This window comes from Macrobrachium rosenbergii, chromosome 41 (assembly GCF_040412425.1).
Source record: "Macrobrachium rosenbergii isolate ZJJX-2024 chromosome 41, ASM4041242v1, whole genome shotgun sequence".
Classification (NCBI taxonomy): domain Eukaryota; kingdom Metazoa; phylum Arthropoda; class Malacostraca; order Decapoda; family Palaemonidae; genus Macrobrachium; species Macrobrachium rosenbergii.
In genome coordinates this window covers 80667607-80690803 of record NC_089781.1, presented here as the reverse complement: position 1 = coordinate 80690803, position 23197 = coordinate 80667607, and the positions used below count along the sequence as shown (strand labels likewise).

General features: G+C 44.3%; 1 pseudogene; it reads left to right on the top strand.

Annotated features, from left to right (window-relative positions):
- LOC136826917 (GDP-L-fucose synthase-like) overlaps positions 1–23197 on the top strand; it is a 166613-nt pseudogene that overhangs the window by 54725 nt on the left and 88691 nt on the right.

The following is a 23197-nucleotide window of genomic DNA, read 5'->3' as shown; positions in this document are numbered from 1 at the left end:
ATTCCCGACTTTTGGGAGTCTCATGGGTAGCTCGAATTCTATGAATCACGAGCGCTTTCTCCTGACGAGAGGCACAGGACAAGAGAAAGTGCTGAGACACCCAGGTGTCTGGGTGTCGAGACGCCAGGAGTCTGGGTGCCGAGATGCCAGGTGTCTCGATACTGCCCGCCAGCTGCTTCGGTTGCTCGGCCGGGTTTCATACTTGTGTCTTGAACCTTAGGGTTCGAGCATACAGGATAGCAGACACAGAATTCTCCTTTGAACCTTCTTCTCGAGGGGCCTCGGCCTTTAAAGAGTTTACAGTAGAGTTCGGGAAACTAGCAATGGTTCACTGCAGACGAGTTCCACCCTGTCCAGATCCAATTGTGTTCACTCGATCGGCTCGACTCGGCTCGGCCCCTGGTCACGCTTATGAGACTGGCTCAGCTCCGCTTGTTCGGCTTGCTCACTCCGCCCAGCCCTTAGTCGTGCTTACGAGACTGGCTCAACTCGGCACGCCCCGCCTGCCTCCCAGTCTGAATCACGTCGCTTGATTGGCTTGGCTCAGCCCCACTTGGTTTATTTTTCCGAATCAGGTTCTTGGCTGTGTTCGAGTGAAATTTTTGCTTTTCCCAGGAAAGCGCTTTGCCATGACACAAGCGCTCTTCTTCCCCCGTGTGGCAGTAATCTCCTTCGGTTGATTATCGCTCATGGTCCGCCTCTCCTGCTGGTCTTACTGGCAGGACAGGTAGGGGTACTCTTTCTCTTCATCTGTTCTCTTTGCCTCTCGGTTGTTATGAGAGGAGCGAGACAGACAGAGAGAGCTCTTTGGAGTTCGGCTTCCTGGCGTGCTTTGGGTGTCGATCCCCCAATTGCCTTGTAGTACAACCAGGTAGCTGAGGAGGGTTTCTTGGGATCTGTCAAGGTCTCCCTTCAGGGAGAGAGGTACAGGAGTTACACGCTTCGGAAGCAGCGAGAGTCATCCTCTTCAAGTTGTGATTGCCCTCGTTTTTCGGAGAACTTCATGCTGATTCATCAGCGCAAGGATCCCTGGGACAGGACTGCGGCTCCCCCAATGAATAATCTTCATCACTCGCAACCCTTGTAGTTCCCTAGGGGCTGAGAGTTTCAGGGGCCGCCACGGTCCTTGCTTGCGAGAGCGTTCTTGACCAGATGAATTCTTTTCTTCGGACAAGGAGTTCATTCAGGTCGAGAAACCAATCTTCTCCCCTGTCTCGACAGAGTACGAATTCTTCTTGCCTCGGAGGGTCTTGCCGACTGCATTTCTGAGGGCAATTCTGGTGTTAAGAAGAACTTTGTCCCAATTCGGATCTCCAGTTTCGTAAGTCACAAGTTGGCTTGACCCTTAGGAACAAACCTTTACTTGGTTCTGCCTTTCTCTTTCAGAGATTTGCCAGATACCACGGTAATCAAGGTTCATACCAGGGCACTGCCTTGTCCTTTGGACAATGGCCAAGACCTTTGGGTCTTAGTCATTTCGGCTCAACCTCGAGTTCAAGCCAGCCCCCCTCAACTCCTAAGAAGTCCCAGGCTTAGGAAGAAGATCGTGGAACACATACCCCTCTTCTTCCCTTCTAGGAAAGTGTGCAGAACTGCCTCTTTCCACCCTCTTTTCCATAAGGGAGGAGGGAAGAAGGGAAGAGAGAAAGAAATATCGACCGGGAAGAAGCTCTCCTACTGCAGATGCCTGGATGAAATGATGCTTCTCGAGTCTCTGGAGCTGGCAGCGGTATTGCCGAGACCTGGGAATGGATTCCTTCAGGAGAAGTATCTATTTCCCTTAGGTCTCGGCAATTCTTTTCAGCAAACTCCCATCCTACTTCCTCTCCTGTGCTTCCGATTCGGGAAATGCCAGCCCAGCTAGAGCTGATTGTCTTGGTATCCTGTCATCTTGCAGAAGCTTCCCTGTGGTGGAGCATGGAGGTCTGCTTCCATTCCTCCGTCCTTCTTTCCTCTTCGAAGTATGAGGAAAGAGTTAGGTGAATGTGTGATTGAAGGAACCTTCGAATATGCTTGCATATTCCCCTCACATTGTGTGTCTACTTCCGGATTCACCGATCGAGGAATAGGCGCACACCTGTAAGACTTTGTCTCGAAGGTGTGTGACCGAAACGATTAGTAGTCTCGTCAACATCCTGGACTCAAGGCAGCCTTTTGGCCTTCTGAGAATTCAGGATGAGTTTTGTGACACTCAGTGGTTTCGTTGAACAACAAAACCACAGTAGTAGCATTCATCGACAAACAAGAGGGAATCGTTTTTTCCTCCTGTTTCATCTGTCAACATTTGCAGGTACTCGAGTGTTCTATAGCGCACTCGACAGCTCAGTTAACCAGATGCATTCCTGGTGGGGATGTATTGGTAGGCGAGCTTGACCTCGGGTTTGAGTGATCAGGATGGAACGTGCTCTTCACTTTTTCTTGTGAAGATTCACAAAGAGACTGCTCGGCTGAGAGATCCTTACCGTCTTTCTGTTGCCTCCCTGCACAACAAAGTCGGTAGTTTTTCTCGCTCCTTCGTACCAGACCCAGGGGTCACTACGGTGAGGCATGTGTCTTTTTGGGAAAAAATCGATATCTACATTTCTCCCTCCGTATTTGTCTGTTTTGCTAGGGGTTCACAAGCATTGCTCACCCCGAGTTACAGACAAATGCTGGAAGACTTCGCCTTTCACTTGACCTGATATCTCTGCTTCCAAGGCATCGAGAAGAGTTCTGCTTGACCCAGCCTCCTGTAGCAGCTACACACGAAGCAGTTCTTCAGGCAGTACATCCCTGTGTGTTCAGGACTGGGAGACCTTCCAGCTTTCCTTGCAAGCATAGGCTTTCTCGCTGAGCGGCAACTGATATAGTTTGATATCTCTTGAAGTCTTCTGCAACACTGTCCCAGGGACTGGATCCATCTTCGCTGGTGGGTGTCGTTGACGGAACTTCTTCTCGGGTCAGAGTCACTCTTCAAGTTTGGACTTCCTCGTCTTCTCCGCTGAGGGTTGCTTCTCTCCTTTTCATCTGTGGAGAACGTAGGCCCTTGCGACCTAGTCGTCTATATGAAGTACCCTTCTTTTCCTCAGTCAAGATTTAGCTACGGATGAGAAGCTTCTTCGGTGTTGCTGTCCCAAGGAACTGTTCCCTGGGTGGCATGTGACTCTTGTTTAGGGTTCCTGTCCCTTGCTCTGCACGTGGCCGTTACGAGAGTCGTCAGATAGAGATGTGCCCTCTTAGGACCACTTTCATCTCACTCTGGCCTTGGCATAGAAGATGGAAGAACAGGTGAAGGGTATCCACACCTCAACTCCTTCTCGGATGTCGTAAGTGGACTCCAAATCCATTGGCATCTATTGTCGGGTTCGAGTCCTTCCTCTTTCCCTCCCCTCCTCCTTGGACTTTGTATCGATGATCCAGATCAGTCGTTACTTTGTCCTATTAGGGAGCTGTGGTACTTTCCAAAAAGGCTCAACATTCCTAACGTGGATGTCGTTTACGTTTTCACTAATACTATCTCTCCCAAGGAAGAAGTGTCTAAGGACACATCTTTCTCCTGGCTTCGTGAAGCGATCGAAGAAGATACTTGGCAGCTGGTGACGACGATACTGGTACTTTCCACCCAAGATTTCACAAAGTCAGTGGCTTGGTCCATCCCTCACATTCCGGAAGTTTCTGTCGGTCTGGAAGCAAGATGTGGTCTCATAGACCACACTCTTGTCTTCCTGTGGTCTTGCCCACAGGCCCATGGAACCTTTTTTCCTTAGTCCTGTGGTGGCTGCTCAACAAGTTGTTTTCTTACTCGGCTCCTTCAAGAGGACGTAGCATCTTGCCTAGGTGTTGGTTCTGGAATTGAGAAGGATACCGAGAGTGACTGGCTTCTCTTCCTCCTCCTTCTCCGTCCTCCATCCAACCGATCTTCCTGCTATACCTCATATTGACACATTCACCACTCTCCTTTTAACGTTCCAATTCACTCTCTCAACATCCCTAATTACTTGTGCATTCACCAACGATATTTGCACTCTGGTGTCAACCAAACCACGGTACTGTCCTCCACTGACATCTACTCCCACAATCATTGCATTTGCTCTCTTGTGTACACACATACACCTGTCTCTTCCACTAACCAAACATCCTTCATTTACTTCCTTACTGCTCTCTTCCACTTCCAACAAGTCTGGCATTCTCTCTTCAACATTTTCCCCCTTCTCATACTTCCTTTCATAGCTCTTTTTCTCTACAGCCCAGTTATAGTGCACCCCACTCAAACACTGCAGATATAACTCACACTCGCTCTCTTTCACTCCCTCATGTCGATACACTAAAGGTTTGTCACCACCAGTGAGTACGGACACAATCACCCTATACTTCTTACTCACTGCTACCAAAACCTCCTGAAATGGGGCTACTCCAGGACACATCATAGCCCTCAGACTCTTCCGATACCGTTCCACATTTGACACGCCCAAACATCCAGGTCTCTTACAAACTTCTTCAATCACCTCCACCCACAGTTCATTCACACTTCCAGGTACCCGCACCTTCAAACCTTCATCTACGAAATCATTCAATCCATACCACAAACTTTCAAACATCGAGTCACCACCCCCTTTACTCTCACGTGCTACCACCAGTCCTCTCGGCAGGTACTCTAGTCATATGTCTTTTATTTAGTCTTCTTTCCCTTCCCCAGGTAGTGTAGACATCATGTCTGCAACAAAGTTTCTTTTACCTGGGATGTTCTCAACTACAAAATCAAAATCACTCAAATCCTCTACCATTCGTGCAATCCTAGCATCCACTCCTTTCATTCTCTGCAGATACACTAGAGGTTGATGGTCAGTACGTACTACAAACCTCACACCATACAGAAATGGTCGTGACGCTTTCACACAAAACTGCAGGGCAGCCAACTCTCTCTCAACAGTCGAATACTTTCGCTCTGCCGAACTAAACGCCTTACTACCATATGCTATAACTCTATCCCTTTCAACTCCATTCACCACTTGCTTCTGCATCAAACATCCACCCATCAACACTCCACTCGCTTCCTTATACAATTCTAGCTTACTGGCATCTGCACTATAGTCAGGGTAAGCCAACTCCACATCCTTCACCATTTCCTCTTTCAATTTCTCGAACGCTTCCACCATCCTTTCATCCCACCTCACAACTGTACTCTTCCTACAGCCTGTCCATTCTGACAACAGCTTTGCAATTCCTGAGCAATCTTCCACAAAACTTCCTTCCAAACTCGATCAATCCCAAGAATCCACGCAACTCTCGCACAGTCTTGGGTCAAGGGAAATTTCTCACTTTTTCTACAAACTTTTCTGCTTTTCGCACTCCAGACTCACTCACCTTAAAACCCAAAAACTCCACCTCTTCCATGAACCACTCACACTTACTCACTTCTACTAACTTCTTCAACACTGCTCGCACCAACCTCTTGTGCTCTTCTACCGTCTTACTCATCACCAAAATGTCATCAAAAAACACCAACACATTCTCACGGGGAAAACCACTCAGCAGAACATTCATTGCTCTCTGAAAGGTAGCTGGGGCATTTGCCAGTCCAAAACTGAGATTGCAGAACTGATACTGTTTTTTCGCAGTCGAGAAGGTAGTTATCGGTCTACAATCCTCCGCCACTGGCATCTGATAATACCCCCTTACCAGATCCAGCTTGCTAAACACTTTCATCCCATGCATACTGTACACACAGTCAGACACCACACACATAGGGAGTCTTTCCTTCACTGTCACCTCATCTACTCTCCGATAATCAATACACATTCGCAGATTCCCATCTGGCTTTCTTACCGGCACAATTGGACTATTCCAAGCACTCGTACTGAGTTCAGTCACTCCTATCTTTTCCAACTCTTCACACTGCTCTTCAATCTCTCGCATTACCGGAGCCGGGAAATGTCAGGGTCTCTGATAAATCGATGTTTCATCTGTCAGCTGGATACGGAACTCCTACAATCTAGCTGTCTCAAAGTCCTCATCCCCTTGACTCAACACACCCTTTCTCTCCCATAACAACTTATACACCTGGTCTTTCTCTTTCTCACTCAACTTTTCATTCAACCTTACCTTTTCCCTAAGCTTTTCCTTACTCCACTCTTCTGTCCTTTCCCCTTCTGCCATCACATCATACCCCTTAACGTGCTTACTATCGCTCAAATCAACTACACTTCTCAAACTTCCTAATCTATCACCAAGATGTATGCCTCTCCACCTTTTCTTTTTCACATCCCCACACACCTATACACACATCTTTGGGTCCTTTACATCCATAATCCCATCAACATAAACATTTCTCCCAAACTCTCTGCACCGACTCCAACATTAGTCCTCCACCCTACTTTCACACTCCACACACTTCCTGAATCCCTTGGCAATTGTACATCCTCCATCGCATACACCTCCACTCCAGAAACCATCTTCAAACTTACTTGTCCATCCTCCTCCACATAAAAACTTCACACTGGTTTCATTCCCCATTCTTATTTCTATCATTTCTTGTTCTGGGTACACCTTTACCCTGTTTTTCTTCAAAAATGCATACCCCAGCAACATATACTTCTCATTCACTCTGTCTACAATGTAAAAATCATCCTCCTCCAGCCTTATTCCTGCAATCGCAACTGACTTGATGAACCTCGCACACACCCTTACTTCCAATCCTCCAATCCCTGTCACATATCCAGCACATTCCTGCATCTGTGCTATGCTTTCTTTTATTTTCTCATATACCTCTCTGAAAACCACATTTCCACTACAACCAGTATCAATCAATGCTTTCATTAACACTCCACAACAGTCTACCCTAACACACAAAGAACGAGCTACTCGTTCCCCAAAACAGATGTTCCAACTCACAAACCCTTCCCTTACATGCAATACATCTATCCCTTCCATACCAGATGGCTCACCACGGTAAACCCCCTTCACACTTAGTTTCCCTGAGGTTGGGATTTGGTATGGCAGACTTCTTTCACATGACCCTCCATTCCACATCCTTCACACTTACTCCGAGGGTTCTTACATGTTCTGGCAAAATGCCCATTCATTCCACAGTTTCCACAACGGCTTCCATTTACTCCTACTCTCCTTCCACTCTAGCAGTACTCTCCTTCCACTCTAGCAGTCTCTCACTCGATGCCCTATCTTTCCACAGCCAAAACACTTCAACTCTTTCACTTGTGGACAATCCCTCAATGCATGCCCTCTCTTTCTACAGCCAAAACACTCACCATTGGCCCATCTGCAATCCACTTTCACATGACCAGTCCTTCCACACCTGTAACACCCCTCACTACTACTACTCATTCCCATTTGACTTCCCTTCACATTTCCATTTGCTCTACTCACACCTCCACTCCTAAACCTCTCGCAGCTTCAGCTCAAGCTCCTTTTTCCATTACTCCCCACATTCACTTGCACATTCTTTCTTCCTCTTTCTATGCAGTCTTTCCTACATCCTCCAACAAGGCTCGCATCACACTTAACTCCTCACTCACCAAAGCGTCTTTATATGTCCTTCCATTTACCACCTCAGACCCAGCATACATTTCCTTTGCTTCATCCTCATCTACTCTCATATCTTCTAGGATCTCTAAACATCCTCCCAATCTAAGCGCTTCCCTGACCACCACTTCCCGTCTTTTTCCTTCTCATTTAAAATTACCCTAATCTTCTCAGGGATAGTGGCCAAGAACTTCCACATGAGGTGTTTGTTTTCTTCAGTTCCTTCCTCTCTATACTTTCTTCTGGCCAACGTTTCCAATCTGTGAGCATATCCACTTCATCTCCAGCCTTCATCTTGGCCTCCTCAAACCTATCATCCCTCTTGTACACAACACTTCCTTTCATTCTCTTCACCTGCTTAATCACGCTAGCCTTCATGGACTCACCCTGGTTCACCCTCACGCATACTCCTATAGCACATCTTCAACTGCCCATCCAAGAACTCTCCCAGCCGCTTCATCCACACACTTTCATTCTCTCCATACTTTTGTCTACAATACTTCTCATACTCATCGAAAAACTCATACACATCTCTTCCCTTCCCAATGTTAAACTTCTTCATGTGGGGAACCTTCCTCAGGAACATCGTTTTGGCCTCTTTTTCTTCTGCGGCACTCAAATCTTCACAACTACTATTGCTAGTGCTACTACCACTTTCATTTTTCTACAGTTCCTCTTTTCTCACACCTCTCCCCTTTCGTGTTCTCTTCTTGTTTCTCTTTATGTTCTTACTTTCCTCTTCCTCATCACTGTCACTCATCTCACTCATACTGTCCTCTACCATGGCAGGTATTCCCTTACTCTAACTTGACAATTCCTTTTCTTTCCTTTTCCTTCTTAGGGAATTTCTCCTTTGCACCTTTTACCTCGTCGTTCTCACTTCCCTTTTCAATGTCGGGCCCAGTCTTAGCCATTTCAGCTATCTTCTTCTCCATTGCCTCCATTCTTGCAACCATTTTACTTTCCCTTACTTGGGCTTTCTCATCTATCACCTCCATTCTTGTAACCAATCTACTTTCCCTTGCCTGGGCTTCCTCTGACTTATCCTGCAGGCTTATCATCATGCACGTCAGCTTATCCAACCCTGCTCCCCTTCACCTGACCCAACACCTTCCAAACCTGCTCCACGTTGGGCGCCAAAATATTATGTAGGGGCTTTGTATTGTACACAATTGGGGCAGTATGATGGGAATAGATTTGGAGGTTATTAAATGAAATTTGACTTTCCTTAACCTAATTTATTACCGTAATACTACAATGGCCATAAAAGAACCTTAATATGGTTAATAAAGCTTAATCTACAGTACAGAAACTTACCTAACCTTATCACTATAGTTCTTCAAAACTTGTTCTACTTAGCCTTAATCCTATTGTTCCCCACTCTTCTATCAAAAGAACCTTAACCTAATTAACTACCTTACATATAAGTTTAGTAAACATGACCAACATACAATCTCAAACACTTCTGGTTCAAAATAAATGTCACATACTCTTGCTTCCCAATGTTTTTCACATAAGTTCTGATAATCTCCAATCACAAGAGCAAATACTTTCATGGGAAAATACACAACCATCAATTGAGCCATGAGTTTGGCAGACTGTTTATGGCTCAAGTCAACAGCAATATATGAGGGACTAATTAACTTATATCTGTCTAACTTTTCCACTGTTCGGAGAAGTTCTCCCACACTGTAAATTGGTCACCCCAGCACCTACTTATGCTCACAGGGCCTCTGGCTCCTTAACAGCTGAAATGACACTTTGCCCCCTAGTTCACACAAGTAGTGCCTCCAGCCAATTGCAGTTTATATTGCTACCTTACACTGGAAGGTTTCTGGACCCTCAAGACTGAAGGATCATTCTTATCCAGAGCATTACAAACACAGTTCAGGTGAAGGGGAGCTCCTCCTATTTTTACACACTCGTTCAAGCAAACACCTCATTGGGGGTGAACTGCAAGTAACAAAAGTAAAAATAACAATTAATTAAACAATCATACACCAACAACACATTCGTAAACAACATATACACACACAATAAACTTAATAAAAAAAAATCAAACAAAACTTAATAAGAAAACAAAAATCAAACAAAAATAAAAAAATCTCAAAAAATGGAACAATTAATTCTTACAAACGTCTTTCATCATACAAACCCAAACGTAGCCTACCACACAACCAGTATCTTCCTAATGTAAAGGACCAATGGTTTGTATATCATGTCGGAACAAATCACAATTTATGAAAGTAAATTGTATTTTTCCTAACTAAACAAACCTGAGGTCCTTTACATTACATATTATGCACACCTCATGCCACCCCTCAATCTGAACCTGGACCGAAAGGCAAACTGGAATGTTTACTTCCGGGCAGGCAGGTATTCCCGCCTGCCTGGCAGTCGTTACTGCCTAAACACCTTGTTTAAGAGTTTACCGGCCGTGTTCAGCTTCGCTGTAAGTAATTCCTAACGTAAAGGACCTCAGGTTTGTATCGTTAGGAAAAATACAATTTACTTTCAAAAACCGTGATTTCCACCAGGAAGTGCTCTTAGTAGCACCATATTCACACTAGTAGTAAGTGACATCATTAGTTAACTAACAGTTGGAATCAAAATTGATATTTACATGGACGATTTTGTAAGACAAGTTGAACAGATCGTCAGTAATGGCTCGTGGGCCCCATCAGTAGGTTTCCAGTTCTCCATACAAAAATCCACAGAAGTTATGTTTCGAAAGATTTAAAGCGAAATAAAAAATGAAGAAATTGACTCTTCAGAGTAGACATCATCATATACCCATTAGTCAAAATACACAGTTATTAGGCATAGTCTTTTACATATGCCTAAACTTGAAAGCTGTAATAGCCTATATAAAAACCTAATGCAAAAATGCATTAAATTTAATTAAGGAATTATCTCACACAAATTTTGGGTAGTTTACAGACCAACCTTGACATTGCTCTATGAAACAGCTGTTATGTCTATTTGACTATGGATGTCAGTTATACAGTTCATCCTCTGAAATACCTCTGAAAAGTTGAGATGAGCGATTCAAAATATGCACCAGAGTTTTTAGATCTCCAGGATCTTCTATCCAAGTTGATGGTGGTGAACAATTGCTTACTCTTCATTGTGACCTAGTAAATAATGAGTAGTGCAGTAATGATACAAGCAATTCTCAAACAAAAATTTTTGATCAGAGATATATTTATAAAATAAATCACCCACATCTTTTCCAAGTTAGAGCTCGTAGACTGTTTTGAGTCTACAAATATCAGTATAAAATATGAGTCAACACATATCTATGAAATTTTCTTCTGTAATAGAACTGCCCCCTCCCTACATGCAAATTTGCACACTTGAAATATTTATCTAAAAATATACATATACATGCCCCAGAACATCATAAACAACATCCTTTAAGGGGGTAGTGCTGTCAGTGTTCACAGTTTCCCTTTGGCCTCTAGCTACACCCACTTTTTAGTCTTACTTTGCCTCCATTCCTGCTTCCTTTCTTCAGTCTAGCTGTCCAATTTCTCTAACTGTTATTTCTTAGTGCAACTGTAGCTTTTTCTCCCAGTTCTACCTTTAGATCCTTGTGCTTCATCTCCATTATCTTCTGGATTGTTATACCTTGCTGTCCACCCCCTCTCTCCACTGTCTTAATTGCTGAGTGCTTGACCTGACAGCCTAAATTTCATAAAATGAATAAGTAAATTGTAAACAACATGCAGTAGATCATCATAGCCAAATTTATAAATCAGTCAGTCAAACTAAGCCATATACAGTACACTGATGGGTCCTAATCTTTTATTTTGACTCCTCTTTTATATTGGTCACTATCACTTGACCAAAAAATACTCGATGAATAGTCCACGATCCAATTCCCTTATAGAGTACAGTAACACTAACAGTTGAACTTTTTTATATGAAGGTAATTGACAATGCATGTTAACTTTTGGAAACACAGCAGTTAAAGAAATTTTGTCAGAATTGCCATCATTGTCAACTAACCATGTTATAAGATTGTTAAAGAGCTATTATTTAATCACTGAAATGTAAACTTTACGATTTGTACAGACAGATCCTTTGGATCAGCCATGTGGGAGCTAAATAAATTTGCTTAGTGGTCTGGTTAAACTACATGATGATAAATCATACTAAATTAACTCTTTGAAAGGCAGTGTTGTTAAATATTGCTTTCAAGCTTTGGGTTGCAGGCAGTAGCTCAGGCTCTCCTGAGCTAAAATGCCATCTGGACAGTGATTTTATCAACAATTCTCATATCCTAGGATTTTATGTGAAAGAAAATGGGTTACCTCATAGAAACTAGCAAAGTTGTATGCAGTGATTAATTGCACACTGTAGGTTGAAATATTGACTTTTAACAACTTTCAATCAAGAAATAAACTTTTCCAGATCAATTATTGCTTTTAAAGTATGATTAACACTTATTATAGAATTTCAGAACGTGCTCAGAATGTGAACAAAGAATGACAGTTAAAGCAAACCTAACAACATCACAGTGTTAGCAAAGTGCATTGTGTATATGCAGTATGTTTAAAATGTTAAAAATTCATGAGTGTAATTGGAACAAAAAATTCTCAGAAAATCATAAAAAAATTCTTAGAAAAACACCAAGCCTGCTTGCAAATCAGAAATGAGCAAAACTGCACATAATGCAAAGAACGGGACAAAATAGGAGCAGTGCCTCGCATAATGGGTCAGTTACTAAGGCAAATAAGAAGCCATCAGTAATAGGTTGAGACAGGCCAACATTGTTCATGTTTGTTTCAGAATGCCTTGCTTGCTTTATATAGATACATCTTTTTTATCTTATTTAAGGCAGTTTTAATTCCATTAGAAATAAAATCTCTACGATTTTACCTTTTTAACATTGACCTTTGGAATGTCTACTATTTATATCATTATTTATATAATTTCCATTTTCATTCATTCTCATCATAGTGCTGGATGTCCCAATGGGTCCCAGTGCTTGGCTTTACAGTATGCCTAAATCACATTCCATATCCATTTTTATTTTTCTCATATCTAGACTGCCATGCAATTGGAAATTACTGATAAGTAAAAAAACTTAAGTTGGGGTCTAATAAGCTGATGGGTTGCTGTAACCATGACAGGAAATATATCATTTGCTTACATTATTATCATCTGAAGGCTAAAAGCAATAAGGATCAGCAGGATTATCTCATTCAAGGATTTGGGGTTAGTATGAGAGAGTTGTGATCCCCGCAGGAATGGATGTCATACTTGCTGTATCTTTGACTTTTCTACTGAGAAAACTTGTGAATTTGCATAAAACTTATAATCATCTTCCTTTTGGCCACTTTTATTGCAACTTGCATAGAAGGAATCTTCATGTCTGGAGGCTAAGTAGCAATGCTGGCTAACAGAGAGGGTTTTCAAAGGTAGCTACAAACATGATAGATGAATTCAGTGGACTTGAATAGAAAATGGACCATTTGCTCCTAGGGTGCCATAGAAAGTTCTCTCCCACGTTGTTACTATTTCAAGTCTAATGAATGTCTTCATTCTGATGTGAAATCCCCTCTTCAGAAACTTGAAAGGGAAGCACCTCCTTTAAAAAGACTCCTTAAGGGGATCGGCCGGTTTCCGACTTTTTTAACAACAGGTTGTTGATATATAGGGGGTTTGTTAAAGGATATTGTGTGGAACTTCTGGGAAAAAAATTTTTGTTCAGTGACCTTAGGTTTTGTGACGCCAGAGCATTTTTCGGCCAAAAATGGCCATTTTCAAAATGCATCTCCTCCTTTGCTTTTTGGTTTTAAGGGATGAGATTTGAACCACGTATAAAACACATATGGACCTTCGATACAAAGCCGGGGATTTTTGATTTTTCAATTATTTTTCGAGATATGAATTTTTTTTTTTTTTTATGAAATTTTCCCGGAAAAATTACAGAAAAAAAAATTGCCAAAAATCAGAAACTCAAAATATTAAAAATTCCCGGCTTTGTTTTAATCTACCATGTTTCCCCATGTTATATTTAAAATTTCATTTAGATTGGTCCAATACTAAGGGAGGAGATGCATTTTAAAGGCGAAAAACTTATGTTTTGAGAAACGGGCCTTCAAAGTTTTAGTTACATAAAAAAAGTAAAAGGGACTTCAAAGACTGTGTTACAATTAATTCTATGGTTTTAATTTTTATTTTTGGGTATTAATTAATGCAAAATGATTATAAATAAGAATATTAATTGATTATTTATGTGCCTAAGACACATTCTTATAAATTTTAGGTTCCTGGTCCCCTGTCTGATCTTGCTGCAAGGTATTACTCTAGGGTATCATAGTTGCCTACACTTTTTATTAGTGTCTCGAATCCATCCCTTGCCAAATGGATCCTGGGAATTACTTTACATTCACAATTAGGGATTCGTGATTCAAGTAATTCATCAAGTCTTGCTTCACTTATTATGATCATTTTATTTTCAGGATCGTCTATAATATCAGCCTCCGAGCTACTGCTTTCTTTTTCTAAAATATCTTTGCCCTTTGGTAGTGACGAACAAATAAAGAGGCGTTTAGGGGTGGATGTGGTTGGTCTCTGGTCAGCAGAGATCGCTGCCTGCGCCGTTTGATGGGCGACAGCTCTCTCTCTCTCCGTCGCTCCATTCCCCTCTATGGCACTAATTTCTTGAACTCTTTCTTCTACTTCTCGCCTGGACTTTTCCACTTGGCTTTTCCGCATTCTAGAAGCATGAAGTGAACTCTTGGACCTTTTAGGCACGGTGGAAAACAAAACACCGCAGAAAATACAGAGTTCAGTCAAGGCTAGCGAGCATGAAAACGTGTCCTTCTAGCTTGGAAGTTTATAGGCAACTCTCGCCACAGTCGGCGTCATGGTATGATGTGTGCGTTGTCATGGCTAGGAATAACTAAAAGGTGCCGAGTAGGATATTATTGACATTATACATTTCATTTCAAAGGAAGTTTTCGTAATATATATCGCAAAAACTATACGAGACTAAATCATTTGGCGCTACTGGTGTTTTATGGGTATATAGTTATTGTTACATTTTAGGCCATAACTAGAGAAATACGGCAAATTTTAGCATAATATTTCGTGGACACATTCTTGAACCCTATACGAAGCCATAGAATTTTTTTCAGCAAATCAATTTTTAAAGATTATTGGGTTTTTTTAGGCGGCGATCCCTTAAGCATATTGAGGGAACCTTATGAACTCCCAAGGCAAGCATCTCTTAGTATATTTTGGAGAAGTTAACATACTTGTATGCCCTTTTCTCCTTTGTGATTATAATTTCAGGGGCAGTTGCAATGGCTTGGCAAATCTTTGAAATAAATGACATTATGAAGGACTCTACCAATAAAACCAGGGTTGATGCCTTCTATGCCTGGGAACAGCATTTTACCTTTAAGAAAACTTGGACTTGCATGGCCCAATTTTGTAGACTTTGTCTCCCCCAGTGCACAATTGTATTAAAGTTCTAACAGGAAACCATCTCATTGCTTATGAAAGTGATCTTCATGGCAGGCTAGTCAGCTAGATCAAGATTACAGGCTCTGAAGTTGTGGAAGTCGATTGAATTTCACTGCATATGGTTTCAGGGATACAACTCATATGTTCAGGGATTCAGTATGAGTAGAACTAGTGGTAACAGATAGGATTCTTAATTAAAAAAACTTCCAACATCTTATCAGTTCATTTCTTGAATCTATGTATGTCAAACAGCCAGCCCACTTTTTAGCCTCTTGCACAACCTCCATTCCCTCTTCCTATATTCCCTCTTAGTGCAACTATGGGGTGTTCCCCCGATTGCACCTTGAGATACTTGTACTTCATGTAATTTAACTTCTGGATTGCTTTATCTTCCTGTTTACCCACTTCCAGTGCATGGCTATGCTGTACAGGCTAAAATTTTTTCAAATGATCAGTACACATTCAAACCTAATGAGACAGATGAATAGTGAAAGCAAATAGTTTATAAGAACTTTCAGTGACTTCCAATATTAGACCGTGTTCCAAAAATGTCCAGGAAAATCTTGCAACTATGAAGATTAGACCAAAAGTAACACTGTGTAACAACTATTTAGCAAAATTAGGACCTAAGTTACCAAATACTAATGTAAAGCTCTTCAACAGGATAAGCAGAGGGGTTGAAGTGCAGAGTAGTCAGTTGCCTCACTCCTAAGTAGCTGTTTGGCATTCACAGAAACATCAAAAGGTGTTTAGTTCATAAGCACAGTAAACACCTTTAACAGAATTTGTTTCTTGGATGAAGTAATTTTACTTTTATATAAGTAACTTACCAAGTAATTACGTGATCGGCGATGTAATTACGTGGTAAGTATATATAAAACTTTATTTTATTTTATTATAAAAATTTCATTTTTGGTAGTAGCTGTTGAGTCCTCAAGGAGTTAACCCCCATGGTGTGCCAGCACTCCATGGTGACTAGACTAGCATCAAAGAAATATTTTTCCAGCCTGGTCTTGTAGCAGGTTATTGTGTCGCAATGAAAACACTATGACGCGTGATAGAGTATAATGGACTCAAAGATAAGAGGGCATTTTCCCTTATCTTCAGCAAAGCTGAACCCAGTTTTTCCTACTTCAAAAATGCAAGAAGTGACTGTTGCACATGCATGTCTGCCATCTTGTTTACGACCAGGACAGACAAAAGACCAGCTCCATTACTTTCTGCTGGTCAATGTAGGATGATCCCTTGCCCAAACCCCATGCCTTTTCATGAGGGGAGTGGGAGGGTTATGAGGACTCAACAACGACTACCAAAAATAGGTTTTTCGTACATCAAAACCTGTTTTTTGATAGCGTAGTCGCTGGTTTCGTCCTCAAGGAGTTTTACAAAACAAATTGACAGGTGACTGTAAAGTACAGTATCACATATGATTGAAAGTTGAAAGAATAGGTAAAAATAACCACTTCTGTATGCACGTACTAAAACAAAAGAACTTGAATTGTAAAGTAGAGTAAATGTAGCTCCCAACATACACTATGTCTAATAGGAACAGGACACGGTTATTAGTCAGAAATTATCAGTAGCTATAGCCAATTTTACATTGTACATATATAAGTGAAGTAATTTTGTTACTGTAGTGTAATTAGTTGTACAAACGTAGAAAACTGATTTTAAAACCAAAACTATAAAAAAAGGTGTTTTTCTTATGCCTAGACTTGATATTAGTGACCTCATAGACACCAGGAAATGTCTAAATTGTTACTGGTGATATTTTTGGTGCCCAGTATTTTTCATACTAGCTCAGCCTTTTTATCAAAGATTTTGAACTGATACTTAAATCATATACAGTACATATTTTTTAATTACAGTACTGTATTACTGTGTTATTATTATTGTTTTTATTATTAGATAATAGTTTCAGCAGACCAGTGAAATTTCATAGATGAATATTGTATAAATTATATAAGATTGCATTATTTGGACAAATTTGTGATTATTGTCCGTTGCAGGTAAATGAAATGAGGTTAAGCTGTGTATGTGGGTGACCTTTCAGCTGCTATGATGGCTGGTAGATATAAACAGCATCTTGCATCCCCACAGGTAAGTTGTGAATGAGATATTCTTTATGCCAGGGAATTTGCATGAGGTACTTGGAGTACTGGATTGCATGAATATTGTACCCTCCTTATGTGCTTTCTGCTGCAGTATTTTCTCTTTTACTTTTGCTAATAGGTCCAGAGATGGACCAAAAGTTTCATGCATACTGTATATGTGTATATATATATATATACATATATATATATATATATATATATATATATATATATATATATATATATATATATATATATATATATATATATATATATATATATATATATATATATATATATATATATATATATTGTATATATATACTGTATATAAATATATGTATATGGGTATTAAAGGATGTTTGTAGCTTACTGATTGTATATATATATATATATATATATATATATATATATATATATATATATATATATATATATATATATATATATATATATATATATATATATATATATATATATATATATATATATATATATATATATATATATATATATATATATATATATATATATATATATATATATATATATATATATATATATAGTCGACCCTTGTTGAGCGGACCTCATTAACCGGATATCGGATAAGACAGACACCGAAAAGGGTCAGCCGATTTAAAATACATAATGTCACAATTTAAGATGGTTACTGTTCCTCTGCTAATCACGTAGCTTTTTTCCTTTTTATTTACCAGAGATAAATAAAAACTTTTCATTTATATTTTTATTTTATATATATTGTTCTGTATTTATACTGCACTGAACTGAAATACTTTTAACTTGTAACCAATTTAACTTGCGCATGGTACGTACCGTCATTAAGAAACACTGTAAAGTCACCTACAGAGCCATCTGTGAAGTCTCCACTGAATGCGTCGTTCGTAAAGTCTCCGCTGAGCAAGTTTTCTATGGTGACATCCCATTTTCTTCGCCTATACAATTGGTCAAGCCTAATGTGCCTGGTCACACGAATTCAATCATTTAAAATATGTATATATTTGTCCACCTGTTGTCAGTTGTGTATCTTGTATTTCTTCGTTCACAGGCATCAAGATTATATCCATTTTGAGTTCTGTTTATTTTTACATTGTAAAGTGTACTCGTTCGCTGTATTTTATTGTTAATTATTATCGACCTCAGGTCACTCACGATCTCATTGTCTTTCGCGGCACGGCGCCAGTCTGCCGCTGTATAAACTGCCTGGATCTTGAATAAAGTAGCAGTACTCTTTTACCTGCTCGTTTTTTTGCACCTCTTACAGTGGTGACCCCCGGAGTAGTCCCAGAGCCATTAGCGGACCCATACGGCGACTCAGTCTTGGCTCCAGGAACTTACTCACGCCCTTGCGGACTAACGACGCGGCGCTGTAACCAGCGTTTGGGCGTGCTGACTCGTCGGCAAAATCACTAGCGTCCATTAACGGACTCACACGGCGCGCTTCCGAGTGCGTTTTGACGCGAGTACCCGACTCTAGTTAAGAGGGCGAAGAGTGAGCATGGACGCGGACATCCCCTCCCTCGTGCAATTAACCGCTAACCTCGCAAATTCAGATGTCTACCTTCCTCCCATCTCACCCGTGCCTGCCCCTGCGCCGAGGCTCTCATGCTCCTCCACACCCATGCCCGCTCCCCGGCCTGGCAGCACAATCACGGGCTGCCCTGTCCATAAAGCTGCCGCCATTCACGCAGGGGAACCCAACGTCGTGGCTGTATAGGGTTGAGAGCCAGTTCAGGATGGCGGACCTTAATGACGAGGTGCTGCAGGCTGACACAGTCCTTAACGCCCTGCCAGAGGAAATCTATAGGAAACTCGTCCCGTGGGTGTCCGCCGCACACCCCCTCATATACCACCTCCTGAAGAAGTCCCTCCTCGAGCCGTGCTCCCTACCAATCGCCGAGCAGGCCGCCTGCTCCATCGACCTTGCCGTCTACCCGCGGAAGGATCTAGGCGTGATGGAGTTATGGGGCATGTTTGAAGACCTGCTCACACCCCCAGACTTCGACGGTAGCAGAAAGCAGCAGGAAATAAGCCTGTCGCGGGAGATCTTCCTTCGTCAGCTCCTCCCGGAGGTCCGCACACAGATTCCCAAACCCTACACCATGCCCCTCGACGTCCTGATCCGCACGGCACAATACCTGACGGACTGCGTGAAGGCAACGAAGCGGTTAACAGCGCCCACACTACCAGTGAACTCCATCCAGCAGGAAGAAGGCGCGGAGCAGGAGGTCAATGTCGTCACCAGGAGGCGCCCGCCACCCCACAGCAAGTGGAGTTCCCTGGGTCGGTGCCACTACCACAGGCAGTTTGGCAAAGATGCCTGGAACTGCCTGCCGCCCTGTTCATTCGCCCGTTCAAAAAATGGGGGAGGCGGCGGCCAGCAGGACAGACCGCCATAGCAGCCGAAAAACCCAGGGGCCCAGAATCATTAGGCTTCTACATCTGCGACACCATGTCCGACAGGATGATGCTGGTCGACAAGGGGGCCGTTAGATCGATCTTCCCGGCATCCAGAGAGGACCTCAAGCGTGAACTGGATCCGGCTGCCTCCCTGACGGCCGCCAACGGATCCCCCATCCTCTCCTATGGCACCAGGCCCCTGTTGATCTCCATCCTTGGCCGGAGTTATTCCTGGGACTTCGTCGTCGTGGACGTAGGGACCCGGCTCCTGGTGCTGACTTCCTTGCTCACTTCGGGCTGGCAGTCGACGTCGGGCGAGCGCCTCCCCGACACCGACTCCTGCCGGTCACTCCTGTTGGCAACGGGACCCAAGGCGCCCACCATCTGCTCCGCCGCCCCCCACCAGTACGCACAGCTGCTGACGGAGTTCCCAGACGTGTTCAGGCCCGAGCTCCACCAAATCCCCGGGGCCCCAGCCAAACATGGCATATACCATCATATAGAAACTAAGGGCCCCCTACACATGTGAAGTTCCGGAGGCTCCCCCCACGGCACCTTCAGGAGGCCAAGAACGCATTCGCTGAAATGGAGCGGATGGGAATCTGCAAGAAGGCCTATAGCCCGTGGGCCTTCCCCCTCCACATGGTGCAGAAACCGGATGGCTCCTGGAGACCCTGCGGCGACTACAGGCATCTTAACATCGCAACGGAACCCGACCACTACCCCCTGCCAAACATGCAGGACCTCACGGCCTCCTTTCACGGGGCCAAAATATTCACTAAATTAGATCTTTTAAAATCCTATTTTCAGGTACCGGTCGCACCAGAGGATATACCAAAGACCGCCATCATCACACCTTTCGGGTCCTACGTGTTCGCCTTCTCCACCTTTGGCCTGAGGAATGCCGGGGCAACTTTCCAGTGGCTCATGGACATCATCCTGGGGGCCTGAAGTTTTGCGTCTGCTACGTAGATGAGATCCTCATATTTTCCAGGTCCCACAGTGAGCACCAGAAACACATCCGGGCAGTCCTGCAGCGCCTGCAGGAGAACGGCCTCGTCGTACGTTTCGACAAGTGCACCTTTGGCGTCGAGAAAGCTGACTTCCTGGGCCATGAGATATCCCCGGCAGGTGTCCGCCCGCTCACATCCAAGGTCGCAGCCGTCACCAGGTTCTCCGTCCTCACCTCCGTTAAGGCAGTCCAGGAGTTCCTCGGGATGGTGAACTACTACAGGCGGTTCATCCCCGGGATCGCGCACACCACGGCCCCCCTGACGGAAGTTCTGAAAGGCCAACCAAAGTCCTTGTTGTGGGGACCCAGCCAGCAGCAGGCCTTCTCCCTGACGAAGGCCGCCCTCGCCGAGGCAACCGCCTTGGCACACCAGGATCCCAGCGCCCCCCTCCAACTGACGACGGACGCCAGCAACGTCACCTGTGGTGCTGTCCTGGAGCAGGTCATCGGTGGCGTTCCCCAGCCCATTGCCTTCTTCAGCAAGAAGTTCAACACCGCAGAGGCCCGCTACAGCACCTTCGACAGGGAACTCTGCGTAGTGTACCGAGCAGTCTGGCACTTCAAGTTCCTCCTGGAAGGCACACCCTTCACAGTCTTCACGGACCACCAGCCGTTGGTTCACGCCTTCACCAAGCAGGGGGATGCATGGTCTTCCAGGCAGCAGCGACATCTCTTAGCCATCACCGAATTCACCTGCTCCGTTAGGTACCTCCCCGGCATGAAGAACCCCGTGGCGGACACCCTCTCCAGAGTCGAGCTGAATGTGGTGCAGCTTGGGGTAAATTACGAAGACCTCGCCAGGGAACAGATCGCGGACCCAGAAACCCCAGCCCACCGCACCACCGTCACGTCCCTGAAGTGGAGGGACGTGCCCCTCACCCATGGGGGCCCAGGTCTCCTCTGTGACGTCAGTACCGGCCAGCTCCCGCCGCCGCCAGGTATTCGACATCATTCACGGCCTCTCATATCCCTCCGGCAGGACAACGGCCAAGCTGCTGTCAGGGAAGTTCGTCTGGCACGGAGTGCGGAAAGATGCGAGGACCTGGGCAAAACAGTGCCTGCAGTGCCAAACCAGCAAGGTGGGGCGTCACACACAGTCCGGGTAGGCGAGTTCCCGCAGCCGGAGCGGCGCCGGCCACATTCACATCGACTTCGTCGGGCCCCTTCCCCCATCAGGCGGGTCCAGGTATCTCCTGACAGTGGTAGATCGTTCAACGAGGTGGCTTCAAGCCACACCAATGCAGGAAGCCACCGCCAGCGCATGTGCCGAGGCCCTGCTCTCCAGTTGGGTCAGCCGCCGGCGTCCCGGACCACATCACAACCGACAGGGCCCCCGCTTTCCTGTTCGAGTTGTGGTCTGCCCTGGCTTGGCTGCTGTGGACAACGCATCACATCACCACGGGCTTACAACCCTGCGGCAAATGGCTTGGTCAAGCGGTTTCACAGGTCCCTGAAGGCGTCTTTCATGGCCAGCTGCACCGCCGAGGACTGGAAATATCAGCTGCCGTGGGTTCTCCTCGGCTTGAGGACCGCCCCCAGGGCTGACGGCGCCCCGTCCACAGCTGAGAAAACCTACAGCGAGTCCCTCGTGGTCCCGGGCGAACTTGTGACAGAAGATTGCCACAACCCATCGGTGTAGAGGCTCCGCGACGTGGTCGGCAAGTTCGCCCCCTGCAAGTGGACATATACCGACAGGTCGGCCACCTTCACACCGCCAGGGCTGGCATCCACCACTCACGTCTTCGTCAGGGATGACGCCATCTGCCTGCCACTGACCAAACCCTACAGGGGCCCCTTCTGCGTGCTGGAGCGGAACAACAAGGCATTCCTGCTTGCACTTCCTGGGAGGAATGATTGGGTATCAATAGACCGGGTCAAGCTCGCCCTCCTGGAGGAGGACACAGACGTCACCGCAGCGCAATCCCTGCCTGGTCATCCTTCGCCGCAGCCAGGCCCCCGCAGGCAGCGGGCGCACGGCCGCCCCCGAAAAAGCCCGCCCTCACCCAAAGTCAGGCAGCCTCACGCACAGAGTGCTCCCCATTGTCCTCACGCAGTCGTGGCACCCTTCAGCGCCCCAGCAGATACGCAGACTGATCAGGCGATCCCACGTCTTGGGGGAAGTATTTGTAAAGTCACCTACAGAGCCGTCTGTGAAGTCTCCAATGAACGTGTCATTCTTAAAGTCTCCGCAGAGCAAGTTTTCTATGGTGACGTCCCATTTTCTTCGCCTATGCAATTGGTCACGCCTAACGTGCCAACCCACACGAATTCAATCATTTAAAATATGTATATATTTGTTCACCTGTTGTCAATTGTGTATCTTGTATTTCTTTGTTCAAAGGCATCAAGATTATATCCATTTTGAGTTCTGTCTATTTTTACATTGTAAAGTGTACTCGTTCGCTGTATTTTATTGTTAATTATTATCGACCTCAGGTCACTCACGATCTCATTGTCTTTGCGCACGGCGCCAGTCTGCCGTTATATAAACTGCCTGGACCTTGAATAAAGTAGCAGTACTCTTTACCTGCTCGTTTTTGCACCTCTTACAACACTATTGTCTGGAACGGTAGGAAGTATCACAGCCAATCACAGAGCATTAACAGGACCTATCTGCTGCCCAACTGGTAGCTACAGTAAGATGCTGTGTATATTTTTAGGAAAGAAAAGACAT